We start from the raw sequence: 20,164 nt of genomic DNA on the forward strand, positions 1-20,164 counted from the left end.
TCCCAGCCTTCTGGAGAAAGCACTGTTGCCCAGATTCGCATCTGGCCTCTTTCCTTACAACTTCAGATTTCTTCATCAGTTTTTCCTTGGCAATTGAGCTTTCTGTTCATCTCCCATCTGATTCCAGCTCCCTTCATGCTGGGCTGTTCCTATCTTATCACATGATCTCTGGTGTGTGCTCTTTCTCCTGTCTTTAAATCTTGAACATAATCGTCCTCTTCTGGCACTGTCCATTCGGTCACCCATACCAAGGATGTCGTTCGACCCTGGAAATGACCTCTTGTATGACAGAGTGCAAGGTGAGTCAGACAATGAGCTGTCTGGACGTCTATCTCTATGGCTATGAACATCTTAGACTTTTCCCTAGCATAAGGTAGGAGAGCACATATATAGCAATCTTTCTTAGAAGTTTACCAAATGTGCTCTGCTATCTAAATAGTCATTTAATTCATAATCTCATAATCTTTCATTTCTCTTGGGTCTCTTTCTTGACAAATGGGTTTGCACATAATGATCATGGAGAAAACTAAAAACAGACCTCCCTCCAAAAGGAAGCATAGGGCCACTTGTCATAGAAATAGGTGCTTTCTCATGTATCACTGGTGTAGAGACAATCACATATGGCCTTGGCCTTCTTACAATGTCTAGTTCTGCAGTGGTCACTGGAGTAGGAAGGATTAACAGATCTCCTTCCTTTTTGGGACTACTAAAATAAACAGTGTGGATAAATAGAAATAGAAAAACAATAATAGATGCTGAACAGGCATATATTATGCCCCAATACATTAGGCCCCACCATCGGCGTCTCTCCACATGTCGTTGATTTTGTTCACTCTCTGGACCTGCAATATGTTCAAAAGACCACATCATGCTTGTGAGTACTCTTTTAGGAAGAAAAAACTATTTTAAATCTGGCAATCTTGTTAATTTCTCAGGTAGCTGTCGCATCTGCTCTATTATTGCTGCCAATAATCTTCTAATCGCCGGCCCATTTTTAGAATCTTGGATAACAGTACACACATCAGTGTTCCTCCCAACAAGAGCAGGGTAAGCTCAGAGTATAAAAATGAAGACAGCAAGAAGTAGTCTGTGAACGTCAGCATCAGTCAGGACCATATGTCCCACCGAACAGAAACTAATTGAGTCAGAGAACTGCTCCCTCTTCCAGTTGTTGAAAAGAAAGCCAAGATCCAGCATATTTTTTAAGACTCCTATACTCTTCCAAAGTCAAGTTCAAAGGATTTTGTGGCTTTAGCAACACGTTTGCACACCTGCTATAATAACTCTAAGGAGTGTCAATGGAAAGCCACAGTCCAAATGCACATCTGCATTTATCTATTCAGCAGTCTTTGCATCCTTCTTCCTCGTCATCGATCGAGTTTGCATGTGCTCAACAACTTCTTCTTGACTTGCTTCCGAATGGGGTGGGGGTGTGGCGGTCTCACTGGTGTACACTTTCACATCTACCTTGGACGGTGTCCGGACATTTCATCAACAAGAATTGGTCGACAGGACATTTGGTCGACGTAATTTCGTCGAAAACCAAATGGTCGATTTTTTTTTTTATTTATATATTTATTTTTAAGGTTGTAGTTTAGGGAAACAAAGTTTTTTTTTTTTTAAAAAAAAAGGGTTTGGGGGTGGACCCCCCCCCCACAAAAAAAGGGTAAAAATAAAAAATTCGACCATTTGGTTTTTGACGAAATTGGTTCGACCATTTGTCCAGTCGACCAATTTTTTTCGATGAAATGTCTGGTAACCACCTTGGACCTTAACTGCTGATGGGGTAATGTCTTCCACAACAAAAGGGCTAGTAAATCCGGGATCGTCCCACTTTTGAGTACAGTTCCTAATTAGAACAGAGTCTCCAACAAATAATTTAGGTACACATTTCTTTAGGTCTGGTTGCTGTATTGTCTTTATCTGTGTCCTGAGACTGACACCCCTTAATAAGCCTAAGTTGATCTGAAATGACATAGATACTATTGGTCATACATGTTAAGTCCTCATGTAACTCATTTCCTAACTCTGCTGTTGTCTGGGCATCACTTCTATTCCTCCATGGAGGAGCCAGAGGCATTATTATTTGCCTCTCTGTAACTGATTTGTGGGGCATGAGGTGGTGGTCTGAACCAGGCTTATTTCTCAATGCATATAATGCAAGGGGCAGGCAATGTAGCTACCATTTCTTCAGTGTCAATTTCAGTTTCGCTATCCTTTCTTTGAGAAGACCATTGAGCCTCTCACATATCCCGTTCACTTGCGGGTGATAAGCAGAAGAAAACTTATGTTTAATACCAAGCAATAGACTAATCTGTTCGAACACCTCATTCACAAAATGGGGTCCAGTGTCAGATCTCAGCAGCGCACAAACTCCCCATACAGGAAATACTTCTCAGACTAAAAACTTTGCAGCACAAGTGGCATCAGGATGTGTGCATGGACCAGCTTCAGCCCATCTCGAAAAGGGGCACACCACCACTATCATATACCTTTATCCATTACATACATTGCAGCATGTCAACATAATATGTAAATGTTGAAAAGAACCATTTGGTCGAGGAATTACTCCTCTAACTGTTCGCAATGTGTCCGCAGCAGTAAATATTTGACATACGATGCAAATTACTACATAAAAAGCAATGTGTTCTAACTGGTTCGGTACAAACCAGTCCTCCACAATAGCTGCTGCGAGGCTCTCCTTAGTAACATGCGCAGGGTAATGTAGCTGTTCTAACGCCACTCTTAATAAGGCTACAGGCATTACTGGTTTAACAGTGCTGTCCTGTTGCCACAATGCTTCGGCAAGGGATAATGAACACCCCCTACGTGTCCAGTTCTTTCTCTTCCTGTGGAGCACAACCTTCAACTTTCATTAATTGCGTTCTCGACAAATGATTAAATCTTTTGTTTACAACCATAATTGTGACCACATTTTCTTTCACATCAGGAGTATCAAGACTAGAAATATCCATAGAATATGCAACCCTTATGGCCTCTTCGTCTGCGGCTTGGTTTCCAAGTGAAATAAAGTCATTTCTCTTAGGAAGTTGCTGCGCACTTAACTATTGCAATGGCTACTGGGAGTTGTAGTGTTTTAAGAAGCCTTTCCAATAATGCTGTGTGCTGCACTAGAGTGCCTTCCGGTCAGAAGAAGCCCCTCCTTTTTGAAAGTGCTAACCCTGCATGTACGGTTGACATCACATAGGCGGAGTCACTGTACACTGTCACTTCCTGACCTTTGTGCTTCTCTAGCACGACAATAAGAGCTACCAGTTCCGCAGCCTGTGCCGAAAAATGAGATGTAGTCTCGCACTTGCTACAATTTCAAATCCTCTGTGCCTTACCACAGCTGTACCTGAATTTCATTCCCCTTCAGTCTGAACAATTTTCGAAGACCCGTCAATAAAGAGAACCTCTCACCCTGCTAGAGCATTCTCCTTTACCCTTAGGATTTCGTCATAGAATTCCTCATAGTTCGAGCAATCGTGCACTTGCTCGCTCGCTGCCAATGGTTAGGCTACAAACGTGGCTGGATTCACTATTTTTACACCTGACTATCTTGATAGCTGGATTCGATAGAACTACCTCATAAGCAGAAGCTCACTGAGACATCAGTGTACCCTTGGGTTTCTCCAAAACAGCAAATAATGCATGCTCAACAAATAAAGTCATGGAACACCCCATCACTGTACTTGCAGATTTCTCAATTGCGAACGCGGCTGCTGCCTGTGATTGTTCGCAAGGAAAGTATCTGCTCATAACTGGGTCTAGAATCCCACTATAATATGCCAAATGTTTATACCCTAATGTAGTTCTCTGCATGAGAACTGCTGTCATCACTGTTCCATTTGTGTGCTAAAACAGAAATAATTCCTCAGAATAATTATAAATTCCCAAAACTGGGGCTCTACAAATAGCTTTTTTTAATTCCTCCCTCCATTTCCTCAGTCCATTCAATGTTTTCCTTATTCACCTATGCTTTCTTCAGAGCATGTAAAAGGGGTCTTGTATAGGAACTATAATCAAATACCCATGTTCGGACATAATTACATAGTCCCAAAAACTGCTGCATTTGCTTTATCGTGTGCGGTTTTGGCGTTTTCATAATCGCTTCAGCCCTTTCAGGTGTAACCTTCTTTCCTTCATGCGAAATTAACTGACCTATGTATAACACTTCTTTCTGACAATATTGCAATTTCTCCTTGTCCACTTTATATTCTTTTCTGCTAAAATAATCATCAATTGAATCGAGACTCATCTGCACTCTTCTTCTGTTGTACTACAGACTAAAATATCATCTACGTATTGCAGCACAGTGCTTGGCAAATCAATATTGCTTGAGTCCATCTGCAGGACTCTGTTAAAGATCGATGGAGATTCGCAATACCCCTGGGGCAAACCAGTACTTTTAAGCTTAGTCTGACAGAAAGTACATGACATAAGGTCTTGAGAATCCTTATGCGATGGAATTGGGAAAATGCATTTTTCAAGTCAATCACTGTGAAATATTGTGCCACTGTGGGAATGCTACATAGAATCGTTGCAGGATTCGGAACTAAAGGAAACTCTGCCTCTACAATCTGGCTAATTGGCCTCATGTCCTGAATTAAACGCAATGATCCTCCTTTGGATTTTTTCACAGTATACACTGCGGTATTAAACACTGACTGACGTCACCAAAATACCTTATTCCATCATAGCTGATATAGTCTTACAAGTCCCCTTGTCTGCCTCTTGAGAAATTGGTTATTGCCTTGCTCTATGTAAAAATGCTCCTGGTTTCAGCTTAATCTTAACTCGTCCTTCCCCATTCAATAGGCCTAAGTCATAGGGGCCTGTAGTCCATAAACAGGTCGGCACTTTTTTGATATCCTCATCGAAAAATGCAGTGCGTTGCCTCACTATCCTCATTTGCTATGGAATTTCTCTTCTTTTTATTCTGATCCAATAAGTAGTGCTCATTTCGAACAGGACTTGGTCATCTGACAGGTCGTCTCTGAACATATCCTCGTCAGTTAATCTGTACCCTTCCCCAATGGCAATTACCATTCTTCATCATCGATTCCTTCGAGCATAGCCAATTCCTCGTGTACTATGGCTATCTGTAATTCTAGGGAAATAATCTGTCCCCCGTCTTCGTCCATAGGCACCTGTGGCCTGAATAGAAATTAGTCAGGTATTCTCATAATCTTACCCACTAAACCGGGTAACTATGTTAACAAAATGCTTACCCCATAGTGAAAGACTTCTGGCTCTAATGGTGTTCCTCGTATAGCTACCTGCCCTGATAATGACATGATAATTTCACCCACATTCAAGTAACGTATTCCTGGTGTGGAACACACTATGCCTTTGTTGGTAAAGGAAAATGTCCTGTTTAACTTTGTCATGAGATCTCGGTCCAGAATATTAACTGGTGTTTGCCTCTAATACAATAAAGGCACAGACATATCACATTCTCCTATAGAGACTGGTTATTTCTCAGTAAAAGGAACTCTACTTGTACCTCCAGAGGGTATCTGGACTTTCCATCTAAAAATGATTCATCGAGTACCTTTCCATCGAAAATTGTTCATTGAATAATTTTAGGGTGAAGGTTGGGGCTAAGTTTAGATTTAGGGTTAGATTTAGGGTTACATTAAGTGTTAGATTAAGGGTTAGGGTTGATTTAGGGCTTGGGTTAGGGTTAGGGTTGGAGTTGGTTAGGGTTAAGGGGGGTGTGCGTGGGAGATGGGGGGGGCTGAGGGGGAAAACACCTTCCCAATATACAATAAACATTAAAACGTTACAAGGAGCTGGCCAGTTCCAAAATTCCAGCACTGGACAGCTCCATGTAACGTTTTAACGTTACAAAACAATGCATCGAAATGCAATTTTTTACATTTTAAAGTGCATATCCATCTAAACATGTCCATTTATATATTCGATGGACTGGTTTCGATGAAAATGCACTTTTACATGTAAAAGAGCATTTCGATGCAACGGCATTCGATGGATTTCCATCAATGGATTTGCATTTCGATGCATTTCCATCGATGGAAAGACCATAAACCACTCCAGAGAAGCCTTGCACATTCATGACATTTCCCGATAACTAAAATGTTCCCTCTTGTATACATGAGCGAGTTGCCCCTGTGTCTACTAAAAAAGAAAAGGATTCACCTCCTATGGTAACATCAACCCTTGGTTCCTTGTGAGGATTTGGTGTCACTGATAGTACTGAACACATCAAGTCACCCTGTGAGCTATCCTATTGTGGAAACATGCTTATTCCTGTACCTGTAAAGGGACTTCTTCCCACAACAGTGACACCACCTACTCTAGGAGTCAACAGCTGTCCTGTATTTGCACTCTGTATCTGCATGGGTGCGTGTGGTGACTGCCCTTGCGGAGGATTCAATGGTGCTTGCTGTGGTTGAAAAGCCTGTTGCAATGGCAGTGCTTTTGCTTGATACACTGGGCCTCATTAAGACCCAGGCGCTGGACCATGGTGCTATTAGCACCATGGTCCATGTCGGTCTCCGGCATGGTGGATGGCGGAATTACCGCCCCCATCACAAGGATGGCGGAGGCGGTAATTCCCCATTTGCCCTTCCCCATTCCCATTTTGCCCCATAGGGCATAATGGGGATGGTGAAAGCGCTAATTACAGCACTGTAAATTATGGTTTCCGTAATTAGCTCCAAGGTCCTTTAGCGGGTTGGATTTTAACACCTGCAAAAAGCAGTCGTTAAAACCTCCAACCCGCTAAGGGACCTTGTAATCAGGCGCTAATGGTTGAACGGCGCTGACGCTCTTTACAGCGCCGTTAAACCATTAGCGCCAGGGTCGTAATGAGGCCCACTGTCTGATCTTGGCCAAACCCATCCCTACTTTGTGGGCTATATGCTGGAGGATAAGCTGTCCCCCCCTCTTGAGAGTTGCCCATTCTGTACATACCCTTGGCTTCCACAAGTTCGCGCAATGTGCCCCGTCATTACACATATCCAACACACAGGAGGGAGCCTTCTAATCTGTCCTCCCTGTATGCTTTGATTGCCATTCTGCACTTTCTGAAAACCACCTTCATTATTTTGAAAACCTCCTCTTCCCCTGAAACCAGTTCCCCTGCCTCTCAGCATGAACCCATTTCCTCCTGGATCTGATGGACGTTGATTATTCGCTTGGGATATACCTGCTGTATGCTCAATTCCCAGCCCTTCTCCACTTGTCAGTACAGCTCCTTCTATAGCGTACTTCCACAAATTCTTCGACACTAGCTTAGCTTCCTCGAGCTTCCTAGACTCTTCCCTCTTCTTATTCTTCTCTTGCAACAATTGGCAATGATGTGCAATAGTCAACTGTTTTTCTGCCCATGGTTTCGCTTTCATTTCCACTAGCTTGTTAAGCTGTCTCTGTACCTGCTCTGGCAGTCCTTGACATAAAATATGATAGAATACTGGTATTAATTTCTCCCACGGCTCTCGAGTTTCCAAAGCCCACTGTTCCTGAAAACTTTGAATATAAGCAAGCGGATATTCGTCCTTTCATTTTACGTGCCATAATTGCACCCATATCTGACGTATCAGGATATTGTACTCTAAGCACTTTCCAAATTACCACCCTACAATTATTGAATGGTGCCCCATCATGCACTGTGTTCTGTGCTGCGACACTTGAGTATCCTGCTCTCGTCCAAATGTCATCAGCCCTTTCACCAAGGATAGCTGCTAGAAGACCCTTAATGTCCCCTATGGCTAAAGTATTTCCTCCTGTCATTTTTCTACCTCATAAATCCATTTTCCTGCACCCGCTGTTTAACTGGGAAGTTTACATCTTAAATTGTCTTTATCCATCTGGGGCCATGGGATACACTGCAGGCTGACCCCTCCTTTCTCTAACAAAGGGAATTGCAAAATCCCAGAGTCACAATCGGCTCCCATTGTGTTCCTATTCATAGCAGGGATAATAGTTCCTGATCGCCTTCTGCCTGGTTATAACCTTAGTCTGCTCACATATGGTGGCAATTCCCCCCTCTCACTGTGAGGTTGCCCTCTAGGTTGTTCTGAATACACCATAGGCCAAAGGTCTTCAATCTGTGGGACTTGCGATGCCGGATGGCAAAAAAGAGAATTTCATATAGATTTTTTTTCTACTGAACTGAGCATGTGCAATGGGGAGCCACTGGCTCCCATGCACATGCACAGCCAGTGCGACGTGGTGGGGGCGTGGCCATGAAACAGGAAATAAACGCAGCCTGGACGTGCGCTTCCCTGCATTTTGATTGCAAGTCCAGGCTGCGTTGTGGTGTCTTGTGTTGCCAGCCCGCCTCTGTCAGGTAAATCCTTACCAGCCTCCCCTCCGCCCCCCACATTAGGGGAAATGGGGGAGAGGAGGCGAGCGGGGGACTGAAACTACTTTGATTCCTGGTGTTGTATTCCTAACGCAGCTCCGCCGCAGCAGATTGCTGGGGAGCCACATTATGAATAAAACACTGGTCCCCCCCTGCACCCTTCTCCCTCTGCGCCACCACATTAGGGGGCATGGGTGAGATTAGGCGTGCGGGGTACCAAAACTACTTTGTTGGCCGGTGTTGTATTCCTAACGTGGCTCCCCCGCGGCAGATTGCTGGGCTCCAGCAATCTGCCGCGGGGAGTCACATTATGAATACAACACTGGTCCCCCCTGCACCCTTCTCCCCCTGCGCCACCACATTAGGAAGCATGGGGGAGAGGAGGCGAGCGGGGGAGTGAAACTGCTTTGTTTGCCGGTGTTGTATTCCTAACACGGCTCCCCCGCAGCAGATTGCTGGGTTCCAGCAATCTGCAGCGGGGGAGCCGCATTATGAATACAACACCGGTACCCCCGCACCCTTCTCCCTCTGCGGCCACCCACATTAGGGGGTATGGAAAAGAGGAGGTGAGCGGGGGACCGAAACTGCTTTTCCGGTTTCACACCTGAAACCAGACGCTTGAGGAATGCTGTGAAGATGAGTTGTCTCATTATACCCTTCCAAGCACTCTCGTGGGATGCTAGGGTTGGCATGCTAATCATTTAACTAAGGCATGACTTCTTGTCATGAATCATTTATTATATGGTTTTGTTGTGTTTTACTCCTAAATGATGTTCTCCTTCTTTAAAATTAAAGCACCTGTGACTCACATTGATTGCCTGGCAAGCAGGCACAGAGTTGAGGTAGTGGCAGCTGTGTGGAGGCTTTCAGTTCGAAGTGTCCCATCACGGTTTCAATTGCCTTCACTTTTCATGCATAAGAACAGTGCTGCTGCTAGCAATGGAACGTGTGACCTTTAACAGCGCAGCCCCAAACCATTTATCATCACATTCCGTAACTATTGAGTGGATGTGTGGTTGATCTTCGGATGGCTGCCGTACTCCGTGGGCTCTTACAAATAAGCCAGACGTTGAACCTGGCTTACTTTCCATGACATACTTTATTACACCCCACTGCACCCTTCTCCCTCTGTGCCCCCCCACATTAGGGCTATTTCTGGCCAGCGCTGCTCTGAGTGGTCAGCCAGAGAAGTTATGTTAGGTTGCTGGTCATTTATTTGATATTTATTGAATTTGTAAGTAAGGCAGTTACAGGTATTGAATAGTAGTGAATATTCTAACAATATTACTGTGTCAGGATTTAATTGGGTGGGCAGGACCACAGGGGTTCAGCTACAGAGGGAACGCCTATGGATGGATATTTATAGTTATACTCTGAAGTGGGAGGGCACCCCAAGTGTGGACATTTAGGGGAGTAGTTTGGGTATATAATGGTGCATTTTCTTTCATTATGCTCCTTTCCAAAGTGGGGGTATTTCTGCCCTTGTACAAAAGAAGTTGCCACCAGTGACCCCAGTGTTTAATTTCCTAGTTGTTGCTGGCAAAACAGGAGCATTTATGTGGTGATTAAGCAGTTTGACAAGCATATAACATCTTTATAAATATAACCTGTGATAAAACACAAAGGATGGGCACAACAGTTACAGGGTATTTGTGTGGTAGTCTGACATAAAAAGATTCACGCTGTTTGTGTGTTTGGCACCCACTCCTGCATTAGGGGGAACATTGTACTCCAGCGTGCAATAACCGTTCGCAACAAGTACAATTTTGGAGTCCATGTGTATAGGGGGCCTGGGCCGGAGACATTTTTCTAAGGGGTGGGGGGCTCAGGGTCAAAAGGTTGGAAGACAACTGCCATAGGCTCTGGTGTCCTATCTCTAGGTTGGTCTAGATCTGACCACCCTACTTCCTTATCTATCTGGAAGCATCCTTTCAGGACTGCATATAGTTGTATCCTCCCGGAAGGTTTCTCTATCTTCGTCTGACATATCTTGTCTCCAACTAGTATGGCGGTCATCTTTCTCGTCTCTGTTTAAAGTCAACCTGTCTAGAGACAAGGCTCCATGCTCGGGAGCAAATGGACTTCCCCCCCCTTGCCTCGTAATGGGGCAACTGTAATTCGATCTTCTTTTGCCCTATTCTTCGACTCACTTTTTATCCTCATCTCCTGATAAACCTTATCGATTCTGTCTTCAATGCTTTCTATCTCAGTTTTCCTTTGGGTTTACCCTAGAGGGTCCTGGCATTTCATCTTGCGACAAGAGAAACTCCTCTATAGCACCCCATAATACTTCTGGCCTTAGTTCCGTTAACTCTTTCTCAGTGCGATCAATGTTGCGTGCCCCCTGCCTTCTCTTTCGTTCCATTTCTTCGTCAAATTCCCTTCATTTCTTTGCTTTCTCTCTAACCCTTTCTTCTTCCTGTCTTTTCGCTTCCCTGCTTTAATTTGCCCTACGTACATCTACATTTTTGCATCTTTGCAATCCTTTATCTCTTAATTTCTGTTCTTCCTCTTCTCTCTCTTTTCCTAACCTATCTCATTCTCTGATTGCTCTTTGTCTATTGTCATGCTTTCTTTGCTCTTCTGCTCTTCCTTCCTTCCTTAGTTGTTCTTCTTGATACATCTGTTCTCATCTTTGTCTGCTCTTTGTTTTGTACTTAACTTCTTTCAGTCGTTTCTCTCATTCCCTGTCTTTTTTATCCTGTTAGTCTTGGTCTTCCCCTTGCCTTGCTTCCACAATGCACTTTCCATCAAGTTTGAGCAATATCTGTTCACCCATCCATTCATTGTGTATTAGCACTATCTCGTCAGCTTTGTCTCTTTCTCCTTTCCATCTCTTAATTTCTTGTTCTATATCTAGGGTCACATTTGACTGTTCACTTTTCTCTTTGTCCTGTAAGACCTTAGAGATCGCTTCCTTTCCTAAGGTCTTTTCTGGATTCTCATCACTCCTATAAGCAGGTGGTTCATGTATCGGATTACTATACCCTGCTGCTGCTTTTAATTCCCTCAATGGATATATGCCATCATCTTTTGTATTATCACCTTTTACTTCAGGCACGGTAAGGGGATCAGAAGGCTCAGCATCCTCCTCTTCACACTGGTTACGCATCCAGTCCTCGGGAGGCGGCTCTTCCCGTTCCTCCTGGTACATCTTGCAAAGCTCTAAACTAGCTAACCTTTTTTCCAACTTTGCCAGTATGTGGTCATGTGTTGCAAAACCGCTTTGGACAGCGATCCCCCTTGTGGCTATGGCATGAACCTCTTATCTGCTGTGCCCTTAACAAATTCTGCACTACATTGCTTACGCCTAGGTGCATGTTTGGCAGTTGCTTGCACAGGTGCATTAGTGGAGTAACATCCTCCTTAATGACAAGTCTTAATCGACTGTCAATACTTACTGTTATTTTACACAAAAAACGTGTTTCAGAAAAACAATAAATATGAGCGTGCACCAATCGTCACCGCTCCAAGCCTCTATTCTACACTTTACTTTAGTCTATCTACTTAATCAGTACTGACAATAACTAAACAAATAGATTTTTTACTCTTAGTCTCTTAACCCAACCTATTACTTGTCGCTCTTCAACATCTCACTTCTTTCTCAAACACATAAAATACATGAATTCACGAAACAGATAGACTGGCTGGCCCAACCTATATCTCTTCTCAGCGTTCCTCGCGGTTATTCCTTCCTCTAAAAAATATACTCTGATGGGAGTCTAGGTTGTGTCTTGTGTTTCGCCTATTTTATATACTTTGATTTTGAAACAACTTCTTCTTGTTAGTCCAGAAACAACCCTTATCATGTATAGTATATATATTATGTTGGCCAGAAACCAATCACATCATGTGACAAACATCGCAAACACAGAATCTTCAGTATAACCAGAAGGCGTCCATTTTGTGTAATATCCGCCATTTGCTTTTTCCTTTCTGTCAAATGCTTTGCAAAATGTATTTTATTCTGAAAGCTCATACACGGCGCAAGGCCACAGCCTGCATGTTGAAAAATCAACCCAGACAGGAATGCCAAACAGTACAGAAATACATTGTTTTCCTCCCTCACCAAGTCCTTGGAGGCAAGCAGAAACGGCATTTAATCAGCGGCCCAGGTGCCGGCCTGTCTTATCAGAGCTGTAGCAATAGGCAGTTAAAGCATGAATTATATTCTTCTAGCAGTCCTTCGCGGATCTCCCTCAGAACAGGCTGACACCTAGTTCACGAATAGAAACGGGTAGATAACGTACTATGGAATGTGTCTCTCTCATGAACATGATATCCTTGCTGAACAAGTGCTTTATGTTCTCCATAACAAAGAACTGTCTCTGCAACTGTTGCTAAAATAAGTATAATTAGATTGAGTAAGAAACTTGTCATAATGTGTCATATTTGTCATGATTGTCAATCACCAAACCCTAGCCCTAGAAGATACATTATGGGCGGTTTGATTTGCCTTCAAAGATTGCATGTTTGTATATATGTTGCCGCTTGAGCGATGCTCGCTCTCTTGTGTCTCACGAGGTCTGGGTGACACACTTTGCGAGACGTTAGACCCCAGTCAGCCGACTGAGCATACTTTGAAATAAACCATATTACTTGGAAAATCGAACCTCTTGTCTGTCGTATCACTAGTATATGGTGATTGTGCCTTAGTTTCCATATGCGGGGGTCTTTACGGCCTAGCATTCTAGATGTTCCTGAACATAGGCTTCTGGGCTTCACTGACGCTCCTCATCATTAATTTAAATACCTTTACTCGATGCCCCTCGTCGTTAACTTAAACACCCAACCAACCCTCTGGTACTTTCCCCTTATTACCACAATCCCCATTTTTCACTAATTTGTTTTTTGACATCTCTCTCAATCTACTCACCATTCGCTTTTCAGCTCCTGACCCACGGGATCGTCTCCTCCTCAACCGGTCACCATCGCTTTCGGTCCACTCAGCTTCTTGTGGAAACCAGGAGGGGATTTTGTGAATGAGGCCCCGTCCAACCTATCTCGGATGTCTTGCAAGATTTTGTAGGTCGGCCGCTATCCACAGGAAGCCTCACGGTCCTCCAGCTAAATAGCAGAGGACGTCCGATTTCCCGAGACCTGTTAAAAGCCTATTCGGTCGATGGATCTTTAACCATCCTACCTCTGCTACCATGTGAACCCCAGGACGTGGGGCCCTTTAAGACGAGGTAACAATACTTGGAGATAGATGGGGATGCAGATCTTACTCATACATCAATAATTAGACGGATTAAGGAAGTTGGCAAAACACTACTGTTTTATTAACAATTATCTATAACAGGGAGTTAAAACGGACATCAATGGACGTCGCAAAGCATCATCTAAGCGCTCGAAACAACACATGAGAAACACAATCTTTTATACTAACAATTTGGCACTTTAGACATCATCCTACGAGGCAAACCAAGAAAACCTAATGTGATGGGCTTCAAGGGAATATCTAGGTATAAATCTGATATGAGCAGAGCAGAGGTTGTGATTGGATCTCTAAAGTCAGGTGGGCAACTAAGCCCATCCCAAGTGCAAGTCATCTGCTGTTTCATACAAATACACGATACCTTATTGGTTACACAAACTATAGGGCTCTCTACTACATGCCCCTCTAAGATTGGTTTGGCTCTCTTGTACCCTTCTGGAGTATTCCACATGCTAGCAGCATGCAACTAGCACCCCAGAACTCAACATCACCTCCGCACCCAATTAGCCCAACATCTATCATCACTCCTACGGACTGACATTCAATTAAGGCTTTGATCTTGTCCTTGTAGAGGCTCACTGTGCCTAAGAATAAAAGAAGTGTGGCATGGCCTTATCTTCTGGTTTCAGTGTAGCTCGACCCAAAGTCTATTTTCATCTGACCATGTGACTGAAGACCATGTTTTGAGATTCATTGCTGTGTTTTAAAACCATTAAATAAAAAAGTCTTGCCCTTTCAGTGGCTTTCAGTAGTTTTCCATTACTTCAAACAGGAGCTATCCTTGCTTCTCACGTTCATGTATCCTTTCGAGTAGACAATTAGGCTCACAGCAGCCCCGACTCTTGACACTGGGCCAGGCAAGTGTCAGGCATGGGAATTTGCGTACGGGCTTTCGTTCATCTTCAGCAGCTGGACAAAGTAAACAAAAGAAAGCGCTGGGACAGCGGCATTGGGTTGCCAGAAACGCAATACGCGGCAGAGCCTGGAGGTTGCCATGGAAGCTTAGTGACACGTTGCTAAGGAGGGGTAACGTTCGTGCACGATCACGACATTGATCAGGTGATCTTGAGTATTTAGCCCCCCCTCCTTAGTTGCTCAGCGCTTCTGATTGAGCATTTTTGGCGTTCTGTTCCTTGTTTCTTAGTTCTACAATCTTTTTCGTGTTTTTGACCCGGATTGCACTTGTTTTTGGCTTTGGATTACCCTACTGTTTTGGCGAATTTTTCTCATAGTTTTTCATGGTTCTTGGATCCCTGGCTTCTGTGACCTGATTTCGTTTTAGCCTTCTCCTTGACTGTTGTTTGGCGACCGCTAGGTATATTTGGACTCGGACCGGTTTAAGGATTTCTCTTTTGGATTGTGAATTCACGTCTAGTGTGCTCTGGTATTTGGGACAGCCTCTGCTGCATCGTGGGACAGCCTCCGCTGCTCCGTGGGACAGCCTCTGCTGCTCCGGGGGACAGCCACTGCTGCTCCGTGGGACAATCTCCGCTGCACCGCGGGACAGCCGCTACTGCAACGTGGGTATTCGAACCCTTGGTAGAACTGTTCCCCACACCGTGGGAGTACTGTTTGTTATCGCGGATTGCTGAAGGTGGCTCCTGTCATCCATTCATTCTACGGACTCCCTCATGGATATTCCCTGGTAAGGAAATTCTTGTGTTAAAGTTCACATAGTTCAGTATCCTTATTCTCTCAGGCACATAGCATTACTTATAGTGAATATTGTTTGTTTGCAGAACTTTCTTGGCCTTTTTTCTTAACCTGACCGTGGTAGTACTTACCTACTGTTCAGTTCTCTCAGGTTAGTGTATTGAGTTTTAGATTAGAATCGTGATTTTCAATCATCCAGTTTTTTTTTTGGTACTAATTGTGTCATTTCCTCCTACAGCCACGTGATCTCGGTGGGATATCCATTCTTTCAACTAATTGATTCCTTTGCACTGTGTATTTCTTACATACAAAGGGGTACATTGGTGGGAAGAATTCTTCTTCTACACTACGGGTCAAACTTGTGAAGAGGAATTCTGACATAATCAGAAGCCCTCTTAACATGGACCCCAACGAGACCCTGGCTACTTTGCTTCAATTGGTGGCTGATTTAAGATCTGATATGGCCCATGCTCACGCTACTACACAACAACAAATCCTCGAATTACAAACCGCCATTCAGCCATCACCACCAGTGGCTCCGCCGATGCCCAATGTGCCTGTTGTTGAACCAGCACAGGCAGAAGCTGGCCCGGTATACATTACCTCACAGTTTCCGTTGGCCCCCCCAGAAAGGTTCCATGGGGATCCCAAGCAGTACAGGACATTTTTGAATCAATGTTGTTTACATTTTCTATGTCGACCAGGTTCTTTTCTTGATTCCGCTACCAAAGCGGCTTTTTTACTGTCGCATCTTGGAGGTATGGCCTCAGCTTTGGCTAACCCTCTTTTGGAAGAGGGTAGTCCATTATTGTTTGATTGTGATGCGTTAATTGAAGCAATGGGTAAAGTGTTTGATACCCGATACAAGTCTCAAGTTATGGAACTGGAATGGTTAAATCTACAACAAGGGGATTTGACTCTTCTGGCTTATCTAGCCAAATTTAATCAATTGGCTGCAGAAACTGGATGGCCGGATGATAAGAAGGCGTCATTATTCTATAAAGGATTATCAGACTCGTTGAAGGATACTCTTGCTTTAGTACCGGTAGTTCCGGTTACTTTTCCAGAGTTATTGGAATTAGTTCTTCAGATCGATGCCCGTAAGGCTGCCAGGAAAGGGGAAAGACGTGGTGCTCCACCTGTAATCCAGGTAAATCCCACACCCGTTGCAGGTACCCCTGAACCCATGCAAATCGGAGCAGCGACACAGGGTCCTCTTTCTCAAGAGGAGAGAGATCATCGTAAGAAGAACAATTTGTGTTTCTATTGTGGTTCTTCTGAACATCTGTTAAAAGAATGTACCAAGAAACCCAATAGGAGACAGGGAAACTTGAAAGCTCGACAATAAGAGGAGTCCGATTGTCGAGTACCAATGTTTCTATGGACTCCGATCTCAACCAACCTATTTCCTTACAAGTGAGATTTAGGATGTCTCAAGACCAGGTCGTCCAGGCCAGTGCTATTCTGGATTCCGGTGCTACCGGAAATTACATCGATACTCAATATGCTAAGACATTAGATGTATCAACTATTGGAAAGACAAACCCGGTTGTAGTTAATGCTGTTGATGGTTCCACTTTGATATCTGGTCTGGTGGTACAACAGACGGAGGATTTGGTAATGGAGACACTTCAGGGTCATTCAGAGCACATTTATTTCGATTTGATCTCTGCGCCCCAGTTCAAGCTTATATTAGGTATTCAATGGCTCAAGCTGCACAATTCTTCAATTGACTGGCACACTGGTAGTATTGAATTGCTATCTGAGTACTGTGAATCCAGGTGTTTGGAGGGGAAGGTGTCAACTTGCAGTCCGTGTCATCTGTTATTGGATACTGCAGTCACGATTGGGGCGGTCGTGGCCGTCGAGTTACCGATTGAGTACTCTGATTTCAGAGATGTGTTTGATGAAGGTGGGGGTACTGTGTTACCTCCTCACAGACAGTACGACTGTCCCATTGATTTGGTCCCTGGGGCCAAAATTCCTTCTGGAAGAATTTACTCTTTAACCCACAAGGAGGATGTCATTCTGAAGGAATACATTGATCAATCTCTAAAATCAGGTTTCATTGTCCCATCTCGGTCTCCGGCAGCCTCCCCTTTGTTTTTTGTACCTAAGAAAGAAGGGGAGCTCCGTCCATGTATTGATTATCGTGCCCTCAATTCCATTACGGTATGTAATCAATACCCCATACCACTGATTTCTGTACTCTTGGACCAACTAGGGTCATCCGTGATATTTACCAAATTGGACCTTCGAGGGGCTTATAATTTGGTAAGGATCCGTAGCGGAGACGAGTGGAAAACGGCCTTTAAGACCAAATATGGATTATTCGAATATAGAGTCATGCCATTTGGGCTCTGCAACGCGCCCGCTACTTTCCAGTACTTCATTAACGACGTTTTCCATGATATGATGGACCAGTTTCTTGTGGTGTAATTGGATGACATATTGATTTATTCGGCATCTTACGAATTACATGTACAACATGTTACGAGGGTTCTACAGAGGCTTTGTGACAATCATTTATATGCGAAGTTAGAGAAGTGCATTTTTCATGCATCCGAGGTAGAATTTTTGGGCTATGAGATCACTTGTAACAGAGTACAAATGAGTCAGTCTAAGGTTCAAGTAGTTCTGGACTGGCCAATTCCTACCTCCTTGAAAGCCTTACAATCATTTTTGGGGTTCTCTAATTTCTACAGAAGGTTCATTAAAGATTTTTCTTCTCTGGTCGCTCCCTTGACCGCTTTAACAAGCAATAAGACGCCTTTTTCTTGGAATGATGACTGTAACAACCAGCGCACCTGTTCTTTAACACCCTAATCCAAAATTACCGTTTGTGGTAGAGGCGGATGCTTCAGACATAGCCTTAGGGGCGATTTTGTCTCAGGAATGCCCAGAGACTAAGGGGCTACACCCGGTGGCCTTTCACTCTAGAAAACATACCTCTTACGAAAGGAATTACACCATCCAGAGAGAGAGTTGTTAGCCGTTCGTGATTCGTTCATGGTTTGGTGACACCATTTATTGGGTTCGGTTTTTCCTGTTCAGGTATACACTGATCACAAGAATTTGGTAGCCCTACAGTCCGTTAAGTGCTCCACAGCCAGGCAAGCCAGATGGCATGAGTTCTTTTCGATGTTCGATTTCACGATTACCTATCGCCCTGGTGCTCTGCACAGTAAGGCGGATTCTCTTTCACGTATCCATGGAGAATCTCTCCCTCGCACATCGAAAGGTCCTCTTCTGTTACCACATCAAGTGATTTGTGGTTGTACCATTCAACCAACCCTAAAAAGCGATCTACAGGATTGGGTGAGAGACAATCCTGCAGAACCGGCAAAACTCAATCTTGAGATCATTCGGGGGTTGCCACATATCAAGGGGTTACTGTTTCTTCCGGATAGTGGTACTAGGAAGAAGGCTATTCAATGGTGCCATGATTCACGTTTAGCAGCACATCCCGGCAGTAGGAAGACTCTTGACCTCTTGCAGCGCTGGTGTTGGTGGCCGTCGATGTCTAAGGACGTTGCTGAATAAATTTCCCATTGCTATGTCTGTGCTCAATGTAAAGCTCCTAATGTTAAACCGGTTAGACTCTTGCAATCCATGCCCGTTCCTGAGTATCCTTGGTATATGATCTCGATGGACTTTGTGGTTGATTTACCTCCGGTATCAGGTTTTGACACTGTCTGGGTAATTATTGATTACTTCACCAAATTGGCGTTGTTTGTGCCTTGTCAAGGTCTACCATCTGCCCCGAGTCTGGCGGAATTGTTTCTGAAGAACGTTTTTCGCCTCTTCGGTCTTCCCTGCGTCATCATCTCGGATAGAGGTACGCAGTTTACTTCACATTTCTGGAAGTCACTTACTGCCTCTTTTGGAATTGACGAAAGATATTCCAGTTCTTATCATCCCCAAACGGATGGACAAACTGAACGCCTCAATTCCACCATGGAACAATATCTAAGGTGCCTTATTCATCAATATCAGGATTCCTGGCTTTCACTGATTCCTATGGCCGAATTTGCATATAACAATTCTTTACATTCTTCTACACGTTTTTCCCCATTTTTTGCCATGTTCGGTCGTCATCCTCGGTCTTTGCCTGTTGCTCCTGTTCTGCCCAGACACCAGCCGGCGGCTTCTTCTTGCATTAAGAACCTGTGTACAATCCATGATCAGGTGAAGAAACACCTCGTTGTTGCACAAGAAAACGCCAAGCATTTTGCTGATGCCCACCGGTCCCCGGCTCCTCAGTATACTGTGGGAAATAAGGTTTGGCTATCTACAAAAAATCTGCATATTCCTGGCAGGAGAGCTCTCCTTCCGCGTTACGTTGGCCCATATGTTGTCACTGCAATAATCAACCCCGTTGTGGTTCGGCTGTCTCTTCCAGCTAAATGGAGGATACATCCCGTTTTTCATGTATCTCTAATCAAACCTTTTCTTCCCGGAACCCCTCTTCCTGCTCGCCCCCCTTCCATCACAGTGCAAGGGGAGGAGGAGTATGAGGTTCATAAAATTCTGGATACTAAGGTTTCTAGAGGTACCAAGATGTATTACGTGGATTGGAAGGGTTATGGACCGGAGGAAAGAACCTGGGAACCAGTACAACATTTTCATGCACCTCGCTTGATCTCGGAGTTCTGGGCCTCGAGGAGACAGAGTCTATCTTTAGGGGAGGGCACTGTCGGGCATGGGAATTTGCATACGGGCTTTCGTGCATCTTCAGCAGCTGGACAAAGTAAACAAAAGAAAGCGCTGGGACAGCGGCATTGGGTTGCCAGAAACGCAATCCGCGGCAGAGCCTGGAGGTTGCCATGGAAGCTTAGTGATACGTTGCTAAGGAGGGGTAACGTTCGTGCACGATCACGACGTTGATCAGGTGATCTTGAGTATTTAGCCCCTCCTCCTTAGTTGCTCAGCGCTTCTGATTGAGCATTTTTGGCGTT

The 20,164-nt window shown here is 44.2% G+C and overlaps 1 long non-coding RNA gene across 3 annotated transcripts in view; it reads right to left on the bottom strand.

Annotated features, from left to right (window-relative positions):
* LOC138513358 (uncharacterized) overlaps positions 1 to 20,164 on the bottom strand; it is a 455,407-nt gene that overhangs the window by 377,699 nt on the left and 57,544 nt on the right. The window lies entirely within an intron of this gene.

This window comes from Ambystoma mexicanum, chromosome 12 (assembly GCF_040938575.1).
Source record: "Ambystoma mexicanum isolate Mex_15411 chromosome 12, UKY_AmexF1_1, whole genome shotgun sequence".
Lineage (NCBI taxonomy): Eukaryota > Metazoa > Chordata > Amphibia > Caudata > Ambystomatidae > Ambystoma > Ambystoma mexicanum.